General features: G+C 44.8%; 1 protein-coding gene across 1 annotated transcript in view; it reads left to right on the forward strand.

Moving 5' to 3' along the window:
• Window positions 1-4,752: 4,752 nt before the first annotated feature.
• The window catches only part of SPINK2 (serine peptidase inhibitor, Kazal type 2), an 83,068-nt gene continuing 67,980 nt past the window's right edge, over window positions 4,753-19,840 (forward strand). The window contains exon 1 of the mRNA XM_078003526.1: window positions 4,753-4,756. The gene's annotated coding sequence lies outside the window, so the exon portion shown is untranslated. The remainder of the gene's footprint in view (window positions 4,757-19,840) is intronic.

Consider the following 19,840-nt stretch of genomic DNA (forward strand, 5'->3'; position numbering starts at 1 on the left):
CCCTCCGACGCCCGCGCGCGTGGCCGCTAGGCGCGCCCCGCCCCCCGACCAAGCAGGGAGTGCCCCAGTCTCCAGCCCGCCTGGGGGTGCGTCTAGGGGGAGCCGCCCGTAATCCTCGCTGCCCCTCACTCCTGCCCTTAGGTCAGAAAAGAGGCGGGCCCCACTCCCTTTCTCGATTTCTTTTACAAACAAACAACAAAAGTTCCCCCCAGCCCTGGCGTGCATACATGAGAATAGAGCTGTTAAAAGAAGAATCCGCAGGCTTTGACTGGTCTCTTTAGAGCTATTGTCACCGGCCTCTCAAGTATAAAGCGCTCCAAGATACCCTTCAGATCTTTTCAAGTCTCCACCCATAGCTATCCTTGACTAATTAAGCTTCGTTTTAAGCATTTGCGGTAAAAAAAAAAAAAAAAAAAAAGCCTTCCAAATTTCAAACTTCCGGAGGGGGAATGTAGTCAGTTTGGAAGACGTGAGAAGACGTTTCGGGAAGGAGGTTATGGACTCAGAAAGTGAGCGTGAGGACTGAGGGGACAGATCCCTAGACGTAGCAGGTTGCAAGTCATTGCTGAGCCCGGAAAGCACGACTACAGGGGAGGAATTACCCTCAGATGACAGAAGAAAAGGTGCTGAGGACGGGAAGGCTGCCTGGAACCACGTTGTGTCGGAGTAACCCGGCTCACGTCTATGAAGCGAGATAACGAAGCGGAATGCCTGGCCCATGGTCATGTGCTGAGAAAAACAAAAACAAACAACAGGAACAGAGAGAGAAAGAGTAATTCCACCCCCTTTCTCACCTGAAATAGCTTATCCAGTCGGCCTTTGAAACACCTTCCTAAATGTCTGTCATAAGTCACACCTGTCCTCAGAAGCATAATGGCTCCCCATGACTACCAACTTAAAGCTTAAACCTCTTAGTGTGGCGTTCAAGCCCCTACTTAACTTGACCTAGATAAGCCTATTGCTGGTATTAGAACATAAGTAGCAAGTGCTATGGGGGTTTGCCAGTAGGGAGATGGATCCCAAGAGGTTCTAGAAACTCTTCACAGTAGACGCATTCTGTCTGAACTTGGAGAATGAGGAAAACTTCAACAGGTGGAAAGTAGGGCAAGGAACACTCCACACTGTGAAAAGGGCAAGCTCAAAACCTCAAAGCAGTTGTTAAGACATCCCAGCTTCTCTTCAGGGTACCTCACTTCCTTCTCTTTGAAGTTCCTTTATTTGTTTCTCTTGGGGCAGGGCTTCCAGACTCTTCATTTCCTGGTATACCCACATAGGACCTCTGTTTCCCTCTATCTGGACAATATATTACTAATTAATGCAGTCTCCGATGCAAGATGAAATGAAGACTCTAAGGTGCTCGGCCACCAAAAGTTTCAGTGAGGCGATTTCAAATGTAAGACCTCTCCATGAATCAAACTCGAAAAGTACTCATTTTCATTCAACCAAAGAGACAGGAAGGGAGGGAGGGAGGGAGGAAAGGAAGATCAACATTTTTAGGACTGGTACAAACTTTTCTATATATATTTTATTTGTTTAACTAAAATCGAATTTGAGGTCACATGGCTTTTTTGGATGCTGTAGCCCAGGGTACAGTTCAGGTCTCTACCAAGGTTGTCAAAGACATGAACTTGTTTTCTTTCCCTTTTTTGTGTCCAAAAAGGCAAAAATGAAATATCTCTTGTTAAACTTGCTAAACGTCCTTCATTTCCTCAATCTGCTTACTGGAAATGTCTTATTAATTGCAAATTTATTCCCACATATTGTGATGCAAATAGAAGAATGGCAAACGGGCAGCTGCATTCATTTAAAATTAGCAGAGGCCCTTGTTCAAAGGATGGCATATTGAGAGTGACCCAAATTATCATGACATGAAGGCCACAGGTCAAATTCAAGGCCAAATTACAAATCAATAGAAAATTTCCTTGGGGGAAGCTGTTACTATGAACTTGAATTCCCAATTGTTTTTCAAAAGTCTGTATTTTACTTTGCTGTATCCAAACGTTAGGATCTTCTGCAAGATAAAAACTTTGAGAATGAGTTCTGCTTTTCTTATATGGTTTTTGCCCTGCAGATTTAACTTGTCGATTTTTTTATTTTAATTATCATATGTTCTTAATAATATTTTCTCTAGAGATTTATTTCTTTTTTTTTTTTTTTTTGCAAGACAGAGTTTCGCTCTTGTTGCCCAGGCTGGAGTGCAATAGTACGATCTCGGCTCACCACAACCTCCGCCTCCCAGGTTCAAGCAATTCTCCTGCCTCAGCCTCCCGAATAGCTGGGCTTATAGGCATGCGCCACTACGCCAAGCTAATTTTGTAGTTTTAGTTAGAAACGGGGGTTTCTCCATGTTGGTCAGGCTAGTCTCAAACTCCTGGCCTTAGGTGATCTGCCTGCCTCGGCTTCCCCAAGTGCTGGAATTACAGGCGTCAGCCACGGCACAGGGCCAATTATATATATATATACATATATATATATATATATTTTTTTTTTCTTTTCTTTTCTTTTTTTTTCAAGACAGAGTCTTGCTCTGTCGCCCAGGCTGGAATGCAAAGGTGCAATTTCGGCTCACTGCAACCTTCACCTCCCGGGTTCAAGCGATTCTCCTGCCTCAGCCTCCCGAGTAGCTGGGATTATAGGCACGTGCCACCTCGCCTGGCTAATTTTTGTATTTTCAGTAGAGACGGGGTTTCACCATGTTGGCCAGGCTGGTCTTGAACTCCTGACCTCAGATGATCCACCTGACTGGGCCTCCCAAAGTGCTAGGATTACAGGTGTGAGCCACCGTGCCCGGCCGGCCAATTATATATTTTTTAAAGTTCGGTATACCTGGTCTGCCTAATTTCTTCTCTATATCTCTCCTTTGCCTTCTATAGAGACCCACCAACAGGCCCTGAGCTACACTGGCTTCAAGATTGATGGTATCTGAAGACAGACAGATTAAAGGCCTGGTCTAGTCCTGTTTGATTGTTTGATGCAGCATCATCTACTCTTTTTTTCTTTTTTCTTTTTTGATAGGGAGTCTCGCTCTGTTGCCCAGGCTAGAATGCAGTGACGAGATCTTGGCTCACTGGAACCTCTGCCTCCTGGGTTCAAGCAATTCTCCTGCCTCAGCCTCCCAAGCAGCTGAGATTACGGGCACCTGCCAGGACGCCCAGCTAATTTTTGTATTTTAGTAGAGATGGGAATTCACCATGTTAGTCAGGCTAGTCTCGAACTCCTGACCTCAAGTGATCCACCCGCCTCGGCCTCCCAAAGTGCTGGGATTACCTGTGTAAGCCACTGAGTCCAGCCAGCATCATCTACTCATGCTGCCGGTTGGACTCTGACCTCTTATTCTGGTTCTGATAACTGGAATAGTGTCTTATTCCTTATAGGCATCAACAGCTTGAGCCAGGGAGGTGTTCCCTACATGCTGAGAAGGGAAAGAGGTGAACAAGAGAACTTGAGACTTGAGCTGGGCTCCTTCCTGCCTTCTTTTGAAGCCTAGATCACATTTGGAACTACTCTCTCCATTGTTCTCTTCCCTTCAGCCACTCTGGCCTCCTTGAACCCTGGCTAGTCTTCTAACTCAGATCCATTGCTTTGCTTGCTGTTCTTCTTTTGAAAGACTATCCAGGGGCTGGGCGCGGTGGCTCATGCCTGTAATCCCAGGGCTTTGGGTAGGCCGAGGCAGGCAGATCATGAGGTCAGGGGTTCGAAACCAGCCAGACCAACATGGTGAAGCTCCGTCTCTACTAAAGATACAAAAAATTAGTGGGGAGTGGTGGTGCATGCCTGTAATCCCAGCTACTTAGGAGGCTGAGGCAGGAGAATCACTTGAACCTGGGAGGCGGAGCGTGCAGTGAGCCAAGATCATGCAATTGCACTCCAGCCTAGGCGACAGGGCAAGACTCTGTCAAAAAAAAAAAAAAGAAAGAAAGAAAAGAAAGGAAAGGAGAGGAGAGGAGAGGAGAGGAGAGGAGAGGAGAGGAGAGGAGAGGAGAGGAGAGGAGAGGAGAGGAGAGGAGAGGAAAGGAAAGGAAAGGAAAGGAAAGGAAAGGAAAGGAGGGGAGGGGAGGGGAGGGGAGGGGAGGGGACGGGGGGGGGGAGGGGAGGGGAAGGGACTACCCAGGCAGTGGTTTACACCTGTAATCCCAGCACTTTGGGAGGCCGAGGCAGGCGGATCACAAGGTTAGGAGATCAAGACCATCCTGGCTAACATGGTGAAACCCCGTCTCTACTAAAAATACAAAAATCGTTAGCCAGGTGTGGTGGCAGGCGCCTGTAGTCCCAGCTACTCAGGAGGTTGAGGCAGGAGAATGGCATGAACCTGGGAGGCGAAGCTTGCAGTGAGCCAACATCGCACCACTATACTCCAGCCAGGGCAACAGAGTGAGACTCCGTCTCAACCAAAAAAAAAAAAAAAAAAGACTATCCAGGACCTCTCCATCACTGCTGCTCATCCCTTCACCTCCTTGACACAAATGTCATTTTCTCAGCAGCCATACTATTTAAAATTATAATCCTCTCCCATTTTCATCCAATCCTGATGCCCTTCCCTGCTGTTTCTGTCTCTAGCATTTATTACTAACTTGCTAGGTATTTTTATTTATTTACCCTACTTATTGTTTCTCTTCCTTCACTGGAACTTAAGCTCCAGAAAGGTAGAGACATTTCTTTATTCCCAGCACCTATAACTTGGCAGTTCCTCAACAAATATTAGTTAGATGAATGGTTACAAAATCCTAGCTTGGTATCACAATCTCTCAAAGTGGGGACCATCTTTACCCATGTTGGTACCCACCATTCAGTACCCATCACAGTCTTCCCTCATGCTAAGCGTGAGCTTGCCTCCTTGAATCTCATAATAACTACTGTTAAATAAATAAATGCTCCTGGATCTCTGGTCTCGGCGTTCTGCCCTCCTGGTGAAAATCTCCCTGCCTGCTCTTCTTCATATTGTATTCCTAGCACATTCCTGGTTTCACACATCAGCCTCTGGTTGGATTTTCCTTGGTGATCATTAACAATCTGTTTTGGCCAGGTGTGGTGGCTCACGCCTGTAATCCCAGCACTTTGGGAGGCCGAAGCGGGCAGATCACCTGAAGTCGGGAGTTCTAGACCAGCCTGAGCAACATAGAGAAACCCTGTCTCTACTAAAAATACAAAAAGAGCCGGGGCATGGTGGCACATAACTGTAATCCCAGTTACTCAGGAGACTAAGGCAGGAGAATGGCTTGAACGTGGCAGGCGGAGGTTGCGTGAGCCGAGATCGCACCAGTGCACTCCAGCCTGGGCAACAAGAATGAAACTGCATCTCAAAAAAAAAAAAAAAATCTGCTTCAACCTTAGGTGTCACTCCATTTGATGGGTTTAAATACAAGTTGCATAGCCCATCATCTGCATTTCTCTGCCCCTCTCCTCTCTGGCCTTCACCATTGTCCTTTTTTCCAGAATTCTCCCTCCATGTGGTATGTAGACCACAAAACGTCACAAATGCGAGAGATCTTAGAGGTGCAGGCTCTTGTTTTATGTATAAAAGGAGACAGGCCTTCAAGCTTTTGGCTTGTCCAAGTTACAACTAGTTAGGGCACAGATGGAAGTAGGACCCGTGACTCAATTTCCAGTCAGTCCAGTGCTCTTTCCATGTCTCTCAGACACTTTGTCCAGTCTTCTTTCTGCTCTTCCCTGGCCCCATTCCCAAAAACATCTTTTAATCTTTGGGACCTGATGGGTGACTATGTACAATGGCTTTAGAGATGTATGTATTTGAGATACGGGGACTTTTCGGATCCCCAATTCCATAACTCTGAAGCCTACTTTTTTTTTTTTTTTTTTGAGACGGAGTCTCGCTCTGTCGCCCAGGCTGGAGTGCAGTGGCCGGATCTCAGCTCACTGCAAGCTCCGCCTCCCGGGTTTACGCCATTCTCCTGCCTCAGGCTCCCAAGTAGCTGGGACTACAGGCGCCCGCCACCTCGCCCGGCTAGTTTTTTTTTTTTGTAGTTTTTAGTAGAGACGGGGTTTCACCATGTTAGCCAGGATGGTCTCGATCTCCTGACCTCGTGATCCACCTGTCTCAGCCTCCCAAAGCGCTGGGATTACAAGCTTGAGCCACCGCACCCGGCCGAAGCCTACTTTTTATATTATGATTAATTACCTTCTGGGTCGGGCCCAGTGGCTCACACCTATAATCCCAGCACTTTGGGAGGCCGAAGTGGGAAGATCACTTGAGCCCAAGAGTTCGAGACCAGCCTGGGCAACATAGTGAAACCTCATCTCTAGTAAAAATCGTTTTTTAAAAATAGCTGTTGTGGCCAGGCGCAGTGGCTCATGCCTGTAATCCCAGCACTTTGGGAGGCCAAGGCGGGTGGATCACGAGGTCAGGAGATCGAGACCATCCTGGTTAACATGGTGAAACCCCGTTTCTACTAAAAATACAAAAAATTAGCCAGGTGTGGTGGCAGGCACCATGTAGTCCCAGCTACTCTAAACGCTGAGGCAGGAGAATCACTTGAACCTGGGAGGCAGAGGTTGCAGTGAGCCAAGATCGCACCACTGCACTCCAGCCTGGCAATAGAGACTCCGTCTCAAAAAAAAAAAAAAAAAAAAAAAAAAAAGCTGGTGTGGTGGGGTGTGCCTGTAGCCCCAGCTACTTGGGAGGCTGAGGTGGGAAGATTGCTTGAGTCCAGGAGATTTAGGCTGCAGTGAGCCAGGATTACACCACTGCGCTCCAGCTGGGTAACACAGCAAGACCATGTCTCAAAAAAAAAAAAAAAGATTTATTACCTTCTGGCTTGGGAAGCAGAAGCCCTTATTGTCTCCCATGGCATTTAAAACACTCAAGAGCCAACATTGACATGTTAATTTACAAAGCTAATCATCAATTTAGAGGAATATGGACTTGACTCAGAAGACAACTTCTGGCAACCTTTCCTTCTTCCCAAGGAGAGGTTAAAACCTTCCCACATGAGCTCCTAAAGTGCCATAAGTATACTCTTGTACCTGTATTCTTTCCCATGTCTTTCTCATCTGTCTGAGAGGGTCTAGAGACAAGAAACCGTATTGTGTGTTCTCAACATGCTGATATTTCTGACACAGTAATTAAAATCAAACTCCTGGCAAAGTGTATCAACCCAGACAAAGCTCAAGCCAGGCACTGGTTTTATGCATAAATGTTTCCTAGATTAATGAGCCTGTACATTTTCCTTGTTTGTCTAAAAATTATCACTAAACCTACTAGAATGGCTAAAAGTTTAAAAAACTAAGTATAAAATGCAACAAGGACTGGGTGCAGTTCTCATGTGGGGCTAGGAGGTGGGTAAAGAAGTATAAAATGGGTTTTGACTTTCACCAGCTCATTATCTAGTTGAGGAAATAAAATATATCCTGCGTTAGTAAAAGCACAGTCAGTAAGAGCTTTTAGAGTTTGAAGAATTTGCTTCCAGCTAGTAGATTTAAGTAAGCTTCAAGGAGGAGGTGGGATTTGTTTTGCCAGAAACGATGCAGTCCATGGCACAGTTTACATGGGGAGAGTCCAAAGTACAGAGATCAGTTACCTTAAGGTCATTCCTAATGCATCACTCCATGAAAGGCAGGGAAACTGGTCCTCACGAAAGATGAAAAGGCAGAAGAAGCAATGCAGGAAAAACAGCTAAACCAAGATGGCACATCAGCTGGAGTTGGAGCAAAAGAAGACTGAAGATGAAGTGTACAGGATCAATGGGGTACAGAAGCCCTTTTACATATTGGTGTGGCCTGCTCCAAAGAGGTATTTAAAAAGCAGAGATCCGACCAGGCACAGTGGCTCACACCTGTAATCTCACCGAGATCGCACCACTGCACGACAGCCTGGTGACAGAGCGAGAGACTCCGTCTCAAAAAAAACAAAAAACAAACAACAATAACTACAACAAAAAATGGCTGGTTGCAGTGGCTCACACCTGTAATCCCAGCACTTTGGGAGGCTGAGGCGGGCAGATCACAAAGTTGGAGTTCAAGACCAGCCTGTCCAGCATGGTGAAACCCCATCTCTACTAAAAATACGAAAATTAGCCAGGCATGGTGGAGGGTGCCTATAGTCCCAGCTACTGAGGAGGCCAAGGTAGGAAAATTGCTTGACCCTGGGAGTTGGAGGTTGCAGTGAGCCCAGATTACACCACTGTACTCCAGTCTGGGCAACAGAGTGAGACTCTGTCTCAAAAAAAAAAAAAAAAAAAAAAGCAGGGATCAAGTCTTTCAGCAAAGCACAACCAACAGCACTACAATCCAATCATAAGCATGGATGTCACAGACAAACCGTGAACTAATGAAGTGCATGAATTTCGATGAAGATTAAGTCTAAATTCCTGGATTATACTAAGAAGAAATAATGTATTTCCCTAAGAAGCTAGTCTGCATGTAATCTATAAGGACAAAAATGAAGGTGAAACATTGGGCACTATTAGGCCAGGCGCAGTGGCTCACACCTGTAATCCCACCACTTTGGGAGGCAGAGGCGGGTGGATCACCTGAGGTCAGGAGTTCAAGACCAGCCTTGCCAACATGGTGAAACCCCATCTCTACTAAAAAATACAAAAATTAGCTGGGCGTTGTGGCGAGTGCCTGTAATTCCAGCTACTTGGGAGGCTGAGGCAGGAGAATCACTTGAACCTACGAGGCAGAGGTTGCAGTGAGCCCAGATCACACCACTGTACTCCAGCCTGGGAAACAAGAGAGAAACTCTGTCTCAAAAAAGAAAAAAAACAAAGAAAAAGAAAAATTTTACACTACTCACCTGAAATTGTCTAACAATGATTGAGACACTGAATCTGGTAGACAGAGATGCATAATCTAGGTTTAGGACAGGGATAGTTCACTCAGATTTTTCATGGCTTAGAATAAATGTCAAGTTTTTGTTTTGTTTTGTTTTGTTTTGAGACAGAGTCTTGCTCTGTCACCTAGGCTGGAGTGCAGTGGCACGATCTTGGCTCACTGCAACCTCCACCTCCCGGATTCACACAATTCTCCTGCCTTAGCCTCCCAAGTAGCTGGGACTACAGGCATGAGTCACCATGCCTGGCTAATTTTTGTGTTTTTAGTTGAGATGGAATTTCACCATGTTGACCAGGCTGGGTGCGAACACCTGACCTCAAGTGATCCACCCATTTCTGCCTCCCAATTACAGGTGTGAGCCACTGCGACTGGCCAAATGTCAAGATTCTTTATCTCTTCTGGCATTAAGTCCATACTCAGCCGGGCACAGTGGCTCACGCCTGTAATCCCAGCACTCTGGGAGGCCGAGGCAGGTGGATTACCTGAGGTCAGGAGTTCGAGACCAGCCAGGCCAACATGGTGAAACCCCGTCTCAACTAAAAATACAAAAATTAGCCAGGTGTGGTGGTGCAGTCCTGTGATCCCGGCTACTGGGGAGGCTGAGGCAGGAGAATTGCTTGAACCCGGGAGACCGAGGTTGCAGTGAGCCAAGATCGCGCCACTGTACTCCAGCCTGGGCGGCAGTGAGAGACCAAAAAACAAACAAAAAAATTAGCCGGGCATCATGGCAGGTCCCTGTAATCCCAGCTACTTGGGAAGCTGAAGCAGGAGAATCACTGGAACCTGGGAGATGGAGGTTTCGGTGAGCTGAGATCATGCCATTGCACTGCAGCTTGAGACAGAGCCAAACTCTGTCTCAAAAAAAATAAAATAAAATAAAATAAAGGCTGGTGGCTCATACCTGTAATCCCAGCACTTTGGGAGGCCGAGGGCGGGGGATGGTGGGAGATCACCTGAGGTCAGGAGTTCGAGACTAGCCTGGTCAACATGGCGAAACTCCATCTCTACTATAAATACAAAAATTAGCTGGACCTAGTGGCAGGTGCCTGTAATCCCAGCTACTTGAGAGGCTAAGGCAGGAGAATTGATTGAACCTGTTAGGCGAAGGTTGCAGTGAGCTGAGATTGTGCCACTGCCCTCTAGCCTGGGCAACAGAGTGAGACTCTATCTCAAAAAAAAAAAAGAGTCCCTACTCATCAAGTAACTTAATGGTTAATAACATGCCCTTCCCAGTATTTTGATTTCTAGCCACAATTAATTCATTTATCAACTAGTATTCTAAATTACGCATGTCTTCCTTCTATTCCCTTATATCTCCTGCCATATCACTTCCTTTTCTCACATTCATTAAACTCCAGCCACACATGCCAGCCTTTGCAGATGCAATCATTATTATTATTGTTGTTATTTTTGAGACAAGGTATCACTCTGTCACCCAGGCTGGAGTACAGTGGTGGGATCTCAACTCACTGCACCTCCGCCTCCCAGGCTCATATGATCCTCCTGCCTCTAAACACGTGACACTGCCTGGCACAGTAGCTCACGCCTATAATCCCAGCACTTTGGGAGGCGTAGGTGGGTGGATCACCTGAAGTCAGGAGGCCAACATGGTGAAACCCCATCTCTACTAAAAATATAAAAACTGTCCGGGTGTGGTGGTGTGCGCCTGTAATCCCAGCTACTCCAGAGGCTGAGGCAGGAGAATCGCTTGAACCCAGGAGGCGGAGGGTGCAGTGAGCTGAGATCGTGCCACTGCACTCCAGCCTAGGTGACAGAGTGAGATGCTATCTCAAGAAAATAAATAAATAAATAATAAACACATAAGACCCTTCCTGGCTAATTAAAATATGTATATATATATATTTGTAGAGACAAGCTATATTGCCCAAGCTGATCTTAAACCCCTGGGTTCAAGCAATCCTCCCAATCTTAGCCTCTCAAAGTGCTGGGATTACAGGTATGAGCCACTAAGACTGGCCATATTATCATTATTTTAGAGACAGGGTCTTGCTATGTTGCCCAGGTTGAACTTGAACTCTGGGTTCAAGGGATCCCTCCACCTTGGCCTCCCAAAGTGTTGGGATTATAGATGTGAGCCACTACACTTGGCCAAGTTGTTAATTTTGATAAACTATTTTATTTATTTATTTATTTGAGATGGAGTCTCACTCTGTCACCCAGGCTGGAGTGCAGTGACGTGAATTCAGCTCACTGCAACCTCCGCTGTCCTTGGTTCAAGCAATTCTCCTGTCTCAACCTTCCAAGTAGCTGGGATTACAGGTATATGCCACCATGCCTGGTTAAGTTTTGTATTTTTAGTAGAGACAGGGTTTTGCCATGTTGGCCAGGCTGGTCTCAAACTCCTTAGCTCAAGTGATCTGCCTGCTTTGGCCTTCCAAAATGCTGGGATTACGGGCGTAAGCCACTGTGTCTGGCCCTAAACTAGCTATTTTAGTTGGTTCATAGTGACATCTTCCATCAGCAAAAATTTCATAGAATAAATAGCTAAATTATTTTTGCCTAATCCGAGAATTGTTTAGCACAGGAAAAGGAAGATGTTTGTTCAGAGAATATAGCACAGAGACAAGAAAGTTAATTTCAGTTCTCAAGGCAAACAATTTTAAAATACACATTAAGGGATTAGATTAACAATTGATTGGAGGGACATGGTGGCTCATGCCTGTAATCCCAGCACTTTAGGAAGCCTAGGCAGGTGGATTACTTGAGTCCAAGAGTTCAAGACCAGCCTGAGCAACATGGTAAAACTCAGCCTCTACAAAATATACAAAAAGTAGCCAGATAGGTGCCTGTAGTCCCAGTTACTAGGGAGGCTGAGGTGGAAGGATCTCTTGAGCACAGAAGGTTGAGGTTCCAATGAGTCATGGTTGCCCCACTGTACTTCAGCCTGAGCCTGGGTGACTGAGCAAAACCCTGTCTCAAAAAAAAAAAAAAACCCAGAAACCAAAAAAACAAAAAAACCCATGGTACATCAACAAGAAAAAAATATTATCAGCCATTAAATAGGAAAATTATTTAAAATACTCAAAAATATGTTTATGTCTTTATAATGTTAAATGATCAAAACAGAAGACAAAATACTAACTTATGTGGCTGTGATAATGTCAAAACATGTGAGCATGTAGAAGAAAGTATGCTAAGAAAATAATGCTAGGATGGTGACGTGATCAGCATGTCAGTCAGGGTTCTACTAGGAAACAGAATTCTTTCAAAGTACTTAAAACAGGGAATTTGAGGCAATTAATTTTTTATGGAGGTGATATGGTTTGGCTGTGTCCCCACCCAAATCTCATTTTGAGTTGTAGCTCCCATAATCCCCAAATGTTGTGAGAAGGACCCAGTGGGAAGTAATTGAATCTTGGGGACAGGTTTTTCCATGCTGTTCTGGTGATAGTGAATAATTCTCAAAAGATCTCATGGTTTTATAAAGGGCAGTTCCCCTAAACACACTCTCTTGCCTGCCACCATGTAAGATGTTCCTTTGCTCCTCATTGACCTTCTGCCATGATTGTGAGGCCTCCCCAGCTATGTGGAGCTGTGAGTCCATTAAACCTCTTCACTTCATAAATTACCCAGTCTTGGGTATGTCTTTATTAGCATCATGAGAATGGACTAATGCAAGAGGTGATTGAAGTGTTGAGTATACAAGCAGGACAGTCAAGGAGATGGGGACACCAACAGAAGCTGGAACCACCCCAGGCCTGTTTACCAGGAGGGGAAGTCATGGAAGAGCTGGAGCAAACGAGTAAGTAACTGCTCTTGCTATAAGACACTGCCCAGGACAATCTCTTGCCAGTGCTTCCCACTGACCAAACCCAGCCTGATGCCAACTTATATGAAGCCTGGGAAATAAAGGCAGCAAAGACCAGCCCCACTGAGATTCAGAAGAGTGCAGAGACCAGATCTGAGGCCACATTGGCAGCTTTTCATTTGCTTTAAAAAATATTTATTTAGGCCAGGCGCGGTGGCTCATGCCTGTAAACCCACCACTTTGGGAGGCCAAGGTGGATGGATCACCTGAGGTCAGGAGTTTGAGACCAGCCTGACCAACATAGGCTCTATTAAAACTACAAAATTAGCCGGGTATGGTGGCATTTAGGATAGTTAGCTCTTCTTGTTGAACTGATTCCTTTTCCATTATGTAATGGCCTTCTTTGTCTCTTTTGATCTTTGTTGGTTTAAAGTCTGTTTTATCAGAGACTAGGATTGCAACCCCTGCTTTTTTTTTTTCTTTCCATTTGCTTGGTAGATCTTCTTCCACTCTTTTATTTTGAGGCCATGTGTGTCCCTGCACTTGAGATGGGTCTCCTGAATACAGCACACTGATGGGTCTTGACTCTTTATCCAATTTGCCAGTCTGTGTCTTTTAATTGGGGCATTTAGACCATTTACATTTAAGGTTAATATTGTTATGTGTGATTCTGATCCTGTCATTATGATGTTACTTCGTTATTTTGCCTGTTAGTTGATACAGTTTCTTCCTAGTATCGATGGTCTTTACAATTTGGCATGTTTTTGCAGTGGCTGGTAATGGTTTTCCTTTCCATGTTTAGTGCTTCTTTAAGGAACTGTTGTAGGGCAGGCCTGGTGGTGACAGAATCTCTCAGCATTTGCTTGTCTGTAAAGGATTTTATTTCTCCTTCATTTATGAAGCTTACTTTGGCAGGATATGAAATTCTGGGTTGAAAATTCTTTTCTTTAAGAAGGTTGAATATTGGCCCCCACTCTCTTCTGACTTGTAGAGTTTCTGCTGAGAGATCTGCTGTTAGTGTGATGGGCTTCCCTTTGTGGGTAACCCGACCTTTCTCTCTGGCTGCCCTTAACAGTTTTTCCTTCATTTCAACCATGGTGAATCTGACAATTATGTGTCTTGGGGTTGCTCTTCTTGAGGAATATCTTTGTGATGTTCTCTGTATTTCCTGAATTTGAATGTTGGCTTGCCTTGCTAGGTTGCGGAAGTTCTCCTGGATAATATCCTGAAGAGTGTTTTCCAGTTTTATTCCATTCTCCCCCTCACTTTCAGGTACACCAATCAATCGTAGATTTGGTCTTTTCACATAGTCCCATATTTCTTGGAGGCTTTGTTTGTTTCTTTTTACTCTTTTTTCTCTAACCTTGACTTCTAGCTTTATTTCATTAATTTGATCTTCAAACACTGATACCCTTTCTTCCACTTGATCGAATCAGCTATTGAAGCTTGTGCATGTGTCATGAAGTTCTCATGCCATGATTTTCAGATCCATCAGGTCATTTATGGTCTTCTCTACACTGTTTATTCTAGTCAGCCATTTGTCTAACCTTTTTTCAAGGTTTTTAGCTTCTTTGCAATGGGTTAGAATATGCTCCTTTAGCTCGGAGAAGTTTATTACTGACCTTCTGAAGCCTACTTCTGTCAACTTGTCGAAGTCATTCTCTGTCCAGCGTTGTTCCATTGCTGGTGAGGAGCTGCAATCCTTTGGAGGAGAAAAGATGCTTGGTTTTTAGAATTTTCAGCATTTCTGCTCTGTTTTTTCCCCATCTTTGTGGTTTTATCTACCTTTGGTGTTTGATGTTGGTGACATACAGATGGGGTTTTGGTGTAGATGTCCTTTTTGTTGATGTGAATGCTATTCCTTTCTGTTTGTTAGTTTTCTTTCTAACAGGTCCCTCAGCTGCAAGTCTGTTGGAGTTTGCTGGAGGTCCATCCACTCCAGACCCTGTTTGCCTGGTTATCACCAGCGGAGGCTGCAGAACAGCAAATATTGCTGCCTGATCCTTCCTCTGGAAGCTTCGTCTCAGAGGAGCACCCGCCTATATGAGGTGTCTGTCGGCCCCTACTGGGAGGTGTCTCCCACTTAGGCTACACAGGGGTCAGGGACCCACTTGAGGAGGCAGTCTGTCTGTTCTCAGAGCTCAAACGCCATGCTGGGAGAATGACTGCTCTCTTCAGAGCTGTGAGACAGGGATGTTTAATGACTTTTGTTCAGCTATGCCCTGCCCACAGAGGTGGAGTCTATCGAGATAGTAGGCCTTGCTGAGCTATGGTTGGCTCTGCCCAGTTCAAGCTTCTCAGCCACTTTGTTTACCTACTCAAGCCTCAGCAACAGCAGAAACACCTCTCCTCCAGCCAGGCTGCCACCTTGCAGTTCGATCTCAGACTGCTGTGCTAGCAGTGAGCAAGGCTCCGTGGGTGTGGGGAATCTCCTTGATTGCAGGTTGCTAAGACCCTGGGAAAAGTGCAGTATTTGGGTGAGAGTGTCCCATTTTTCCAGGTACAGTCTGTCATGGCTTCCCTTGGCTAGGAAAGGGAAATCCCCCAACCCCTTGCACTTCCCAGGTGAGGCAATGCCCCACCCTGCTTCAGCTCACCCTCCGTGGGCTGTACCCACTGTCCAACTAGTCCCAATGAGATGAACCAGGTACCTCAGTTGGAAATGCAGAAATCACCTGTCTTCTGCATTGATCATGCTGGGAGCTGCAGACTGGAGCTGTTCCTATTCGGCCATCTTGGAACCCACTAGACTTCTACTTTCAAATAATACTTTTCTTACTGTCTGAACCTTTTTTTTTTTTTTTTTTTGGAGACAGAGTCTCACTCTTTCACCCAGACTGGAGACTGTCTGAACTTTTTATTTATAATAAGTATAATTATTTTATTTATTTTTTATTTGGCTAAAAAATTTTTTTTTGAGACAGTCTCTTGCTCCGTCACCCAAGCTCAGTGCAGCGGCACAATCGTGGCTTGCTGCAGCCTGGAACACCTAGACTCAATCAATCCTTCTGCCTCCCTAGTAGCTAGGAATATAGGAATGAGCCACCCCATCATGCTCAGCTAATTTTTTTGTTTTTGTTTGAGACAGAGTCTTGCTCTGCCACCCAGGATGGAGTGCAGTGGCATGATCTTGGCTCACTGCAACCTCCACCTCTTGGGTTTAAGTGATTCTCCTGCCTCAGCCTCCTGAGTGGCTGGGATTACAGGCACATGCCACCACACCCAGCTAATGCCCAGTTGAGCTAATTTTTAAATTTTTTGTAGAGAGGAGAGTCTCTGTTTATTTCCCAGGCTGGTCTGGAACTCCTGGCCTCAAGTAATCCTCCCACTTTGGCCTTCCAATGTGCTGTGATTACATATGTGAGAAGTTGAGGCTGGCCGGCTAAGATCATAACATCTTTTTTTTTTTTTGAGATAGGGTCTCACTCTGTCACCATGCTGGACAGGCTGGAGTGCAGTGGTGTGGACATGGCTCACTGAAGTCTCGATCTATTTTTTTCTTTTTTTTCCTGTAGTATGTGTAACCAACCTATGTCACTGCTAAAGCATTCTGTGAGAGACCTGTTTAGGCCTCCTAGGCCCTCAGCTGTCTTAATTTTGAAGATCCTACCAATCATTTTCAAATGCACTCACCCACATAAAATATATATACATACACACACATAGCGTACAAATATATTTATTTATTTGAAATAATGTAACATTCTTTTCTATTAAAAATACTTGGCTATTAGTAACTTATTTAATTTACCAGCAATGATTTCTGAATAATTGTTCTTCCCTTTTAGGATATCTTGGAAGTGGGAAAATGTAACTTTTTTCCTGAAATATAAGGATATTTTTATAAATACTAAATCTATGACTAAGTAAGCTGACATAATGTATTTCATAGACATTTTATTAAATCTTTACTAATTTCTGTCTTACAGTTTACCTTTCAAATTTTGGAGCCACCAAAATAAATAACTTCCAGGTTCTAACATTTTCATAAATTCTCGTAATCTGGTAGACATGTTTGATTCACTTAGAAATGATTGTAGCAGGCTGGGTGTGGTCACACATGTGTGTAATCTCAGCACTTTGAGAGGCTGAGGCTGGAGGATCACTTGAGCCCAAGAGTTCCAGATCAGCCTAGGCAACATAATGAGACTTCCTCTCAAAATAAAAGGCCAGGCAAGGTCAACATCATAAAACCCTATCTCTACTAAAAATACAAAAAATTAGCAGGGTGTGGTGGTAGATGCCTGTAATCCCAGCTACTTAGAGGCTGCAGCAGGAGAATTGCTTGAGCCTGGGAGGTGGAGGTTGCAGTGAGCCGAGATCGCACCATTGCACTGCAGCCTGGGAAACAAAAGCCAGACTCCATCTCAAAAAAAAAAAAAAAGAAAAAAGAAATTATAGAGCTCACATTTGCTTATTCATTGCTTCATTTGCTCAACAACTTTTTTTCTTTTTTTGAGACAGAGTCTTGCTCTATGGCCTAGGCTAGAGTGCAGTGGTGCGATCTCTGCTCACTGCAAGCTCCGCCTCCTGGGTTCACACCATTCTGCCTCAGCCTCCCCAGTAGCTGGGACTACAGGCACCCGCCACCACACCCTGATAATTTATTTTTGAATTTTTAGTAGAGATGGGTTTTCACAGTGTTAGCCAGGAAGTTCTCGATCTCCTGACCTCGTGATCCACCCGCCTCGGCCTCCCAAAGTGCTGGGATTACAGGCATGAGCCACTGCGCCTGGGCTCAACAACTATTATGTAGTTGTAACATGCCAGATTTGCCCCTCGAATCTGCCCTCACCAGTTTAAGACTGGAATAAAAAGGACATGTGTTAAAGAAGAGAAAATGGAGAGGTGACTAGTCAAATGTCTTCTGTATACCAGAGTGTCTATGTGGAGTAGAAATATTGGGAAGAGGATAAAATTGAAGGTGCTATTTGAAGAGCTACTTGAGCACATTCTCTAAAGAAGGCCAACCAGCCACTTGAAAATAAGCCGATTAATTTTTATTTATTTACTTATTTTGAGATGGAGTCTGTCTCTGTTGCCTAGGCAGGAGTGCAGTGGCAGGACCTTGGCTCACTACAAGCTCCGCCTCCTAGGTTCACGCCATTCTTCTGCCTCAGCCTCCCGAGTAGCTGGGAATACAGGTGCCCACCACCATGCCTGGCTAATTTTTTTATATTTTCAGTAGAGATGGGATTTCACCATGTTAGCCAGATGGTCTTGATCTCCTGACCTCGTGATCCACGTGCCTTGGCCTCCCAATGTGCTGGGATTACAGGCCTGAGCCACCATGCTGGGCCTAAAGCTGATTAATTTTTTTTAACTGTCCACCACCAGCCTCCAAGACCCAGAGACTTCAGATCAAAAGCAAATCTCCACCTTCCACATCATTGTTTTAGCAACGTAAATGTTACCTTTGCTTTCTATATTGTGAGGGTTTAAGACGAATAACAATCCCCGAATTAAATAAAAAATAAAAATAAAAACACAGACTGTCTTTAAGGTTAACATGTAATGTAAATCATGTATAGACAACTATGCCAGCCTGGCCAACATGGTGAACCCCCGTCTCTACTGAAAATACAAAAATTAGCTGGGTGTGGCGGCAGGCGCCTGTAATCCCAGCTACTTGGGAGGCTGAGGCACAAGAATCACTTGAATCCAGGAGGTGGAGGTTGCAGTGAGCCAAGATCATGCCACTGCACTCCAGTCTGAGTGAACAAGAGAGAGATTCTGTCTCAAAAAAAAAAAAAAAGAAAGAAAAGAAAAGAAAAAAGGCCAGCAAGGTGGCTCACACCTATAATCCCAGCACTTTTCGAGGCCGAAGTGGGCAGATCACCTGAAGTGTGGAGTTCGAGACCAGCCTGATCAACACGGAGAAACCCCATCTCTACTAAAAATACAAAATTAGCTGGGCATGGTGGCACATGTCTGTAATCCCAGCTACTCAGGAGGCTAAGGCAGGAGAATCCCTTGAACCCAGAAGGCAGAGGTTCTGGTGAGCCAAGATCGTGCCATTGCACTCCAGTCTGGGCAAAAAGTATGAAACTTCGTCTCAAAAAAAGAAAAAAAAAAGAAAAAAACAAAAAACCCCACAACTATGTGGTCACTCTTGGTGGTTTATGCAGACAGCTGTGGTGACATTACCCAATTTCAAGGAAAGTTTTTTTGTAAAATAACATTCATTTGATAGGGAATGAGGGGCAGACAGGAACTTGTAAATACTTCAATCTCACAACATTCTTTGTGTTATAGGCATGGACTCCTATTTTACAGAAGATCCAAAGAGAGGTTCTGTGTCTTGCCCGAGGCAAGTGTCATGGAGTCCAGCAGTCTAGCCTTGTGTATGACTGTGGCAATAGGTACAAACACAGCCGAGCTGAGTCAGGCTGCGGATTAGTGAGTGCCATGTAAGGATGTGAGTGCCAAGAAGCCCTGGACCTCTTCCCTTTCCCAGACTGTTTGAAAGGCCTTGAGTTAGCACCTATGCCACAACAGTTTTAAAATGTTGCTTCTTATAAACCTGATTACTATTGACATTTTCAAACAAGTCAATGTAGAGAGAATAGTGTAGTGAACTTCATATATCCATCGCTTGGTAAAGCACTGCTTTTAATTCAAAAGCTAGCTGAGTCACATGGGAAGGTCCAGGAAAAAAGAGGAAAAGACACAAAGTGCACGACTGGTTTGTCGTCCTAACTGTGCTGTGAATGAGCTGGAACGCACTGAGTCAGTTATGGTTCCACTGTGGGACTCAGTTTCCTAGTTAACTGAGATGGGATTTCTGGGGACTTTCCAGGCCTTGCATCCTATACTTTGGTTCTCATTCACTCCACATACACTCATGAAGCCACCATTCTCTCTTGCCTTAACTAACTAATCTCCCTTTGCCGATTCCTGCTTCTCTACATTCCATTCTTCTTCTAGCAGCCTAAGAAAGGTCAACTTTCAGAAATCCAAATCTCATCATCTGATCACATCATCATTCTCTGCTAAAATCTCCTCAGTGCCTTCACATTTCTTTTTTTTTTTTTTTTTTTGAGGCAGAGTTTTGCTCTTGTTGCCCAAGCTGGAGTGGTGCAATGGCACAACGTTGGCTCACTGCAACCTCCACCTCCTGGGTTCAAGCGATTCTCCTGCCTCAGCCTCCTGAGTAGCTAGGATAACAGGCGCACACCACCACCATGCCTGGCTAATTTTTTGTATTTTTAGTAGAAATTTGTTTTCACCATGTTAGCCAGACTGGTCTTGAACTCCTGACCTCAGGTGATCTGCCCACTT

The sequence above is a fragment of the Macaca mulatta genome, chromosome 5 (assembly GCF_049350105.2).
Source record: "Macaca mulatta isolate MMU2019108-1 chromosome 5, T2T-MMU8v2.0, whole genome shotgun sequence".
Taxonomy (NCBI): Eukaryota; Metazoa; Chordata; class Mammalia; order Primates; family Cercopithecidae; genus Macaca; species Macaca mulatta.